The 1,920-nt window shown below is 36.2% G+C and overlaps 1 long non-coding RNA gene across 1 annotated transcript; it reads left to right on the top strand.

The window, feature by feature from the left end:
- The first annotated feature begins 274 nt into the window (after positions 1-274).
- LOC134210513 (uncharacterized) lies at positions 275-890 on the top strand. The gene is made up of 2 exons (XR_009978834.1): positions 275-700; positions 788-890. It is a non-coding gene; the product is annotated as an uncharacterized LOC134210513 (long non-coding RNA).
- The last annotated feature ends 1,030 nt before the right edge of the window (positions 891-1,920 follow it).

Raw genomic sequence — 1,920 nt, 5'->3', positions numbered from 1 at the left:
CGGTCTCTAGTAGCAACGAGAGTCGGACTAACAATCCTTCCATTCCTATATGACCGTAAGGACGTGGCCGGCGCCGTTATTGACTTTAAATATTTGAGCTCCCGAAACGTGTACATTGAGAATGGGTAGCTAATCCCAAGCCCCATTCATTGTGTTCTCTGTACAATTTCGCAAGTTCAGTCAATCACGGAGTAGCAACTACGAATTGTGCGGTCATAATGCTCATGCTCAGTTGCTTGATAAGTTCCCACCAACTTTATCTGCTGACGCCACCGAACCACGTATTTGACGATTAGTGGACTGTGTGCGTGGTTATTGGTCGATTAGAGGGTGTACTACGGGCTTTAGTCTGACTACCTGCGAGAATCAGGAAGGCACTGTTTTCCGTGCATGGGTAGCTTTCCACACAACCCTAAACTGTACGATTCATTTACCTACGATAAACAAAACCTTGCCGGCTTTCCCGGTAGATTATTCATTTTCTTGCTTCATCGTGCTAGAAACAGTCGTGCTTGGAGTTTGCTCATCAAAAATAGCATCAATGGCTCCATTAGGTTTCAAAGTGCCTTGCGAATATTCCTCCGAAGATGGAACGTAGCGTTTCATCGGACAGGAATATCTCGCAGAGGCAATATCACGTTTCGAAAACACTTTGTTGTACGTTTTTATCGGAAAGGGCAGAGAAGATGTGAAAGATGAGGTAAGTTCGGTCTGGTAAATTGCTGCGATGCATTCTGAGCGTTCCATCAGTATTTTGACACGCAATTTCTTTTATTTTTATTTTCAGATGATGTATATAAACGATTTATATGGAAGGTTTTGCTATATAAAGATTGAACATAAACATCTCAATTTAATATGATTGGATAAATAAATTAGTAGAATTAAAATTGTTTGGTTTGAATTTTATTTAATTGAAGATTCCGTTTTCATCTAGGAGTACTAATTAAAACCTTCGGTATCCTCGAACGTAATCGTGTTGTTCAAAATATAGCTAGATGGACTGGTGGACATTCTAAACAAATCGAGTATTTTGTAATATTGGGGACATATATCACCCGTGAATCTCACAATCAAGCACTATAATGACTTGAATGCGACATTGTGGGGAATCATCAATTTCTGGATAATAAAAATCGAAGCGAAAAATTTCCAATGTAAAAGTGAGTGCGGATGCCGTGTGTGTTGAAATGAAAATGTTGGATAATGTTAATTATTAAGACTAACCTAAAATGCCATTTGTTTCTTTAAAACTTAAGAATGTACATTACCAAATAAATGCTTGGTGTTCAGTACAAACTAACCAAAATTAAATTCTTAATTGTGAGAATTTATTTAAGATTTGTGAACTAAATCATCTTTTTATTAACCTTTACATGCCCTTTGAATAGTTCAAGGTTGAGATCGCTGATAATAACACAGTAATACCGATGGTTTCTGTTTTAAAAGCTTTAAAATCAAAACCAAAAATTTTAGCCGTGGTTTACATAAAATCATTATCCATTTTTCTATTGAACAGAGTAGTCTTCGTTATTTAAATGTAGTAAAACATGGTGCACCTATAATTTTAGGCTTACAACAAGACCCAGTTTAATGAATATTAAAATCATAATGATTTAGCTCAAACGGAACGCCTATCTGTTTTACCCCCACCTGCTCTATTAGCACCCTAAAGTATGCAGATGGTGTACATGGTAGCTTCAAATTTGTAGAAAATCTGAAACCAAATTTGCGACTTCATATACGGGAAGCACGATCAAATTATCATCATTTTTAACATCGATGCTAAAAAGGATAGGTAGTAGTGAAGGTAGGGAGTTTTAATATGAGATTTTTCGTAATCGTCGTACTGTAAATAAGCTGTTAAATCCAACATAAGATTTAGCTTGAAAAACTAAATGATTTTCCTTACTAAAATTG

The sequence above is a fragment of the Armigeres subalbatus genome, chromosome 1 (assembly GCF_024139115.2).
Source record: "Armigeres subalbatus isolate Guangzhou_Male chromosome 1, GZ_Asu_2, whole genome shotgun sequence".
NCBI lineage: Eukaryota > Metazoa > Arthropoda > Insecta > Diptera > Culicidae > Armigeres > Armigeres subalbatus.
Note: the sequence above shows the minus strand (reverse complement) of the source record. Positions and strands in the feature narration are given on the sequence as shown.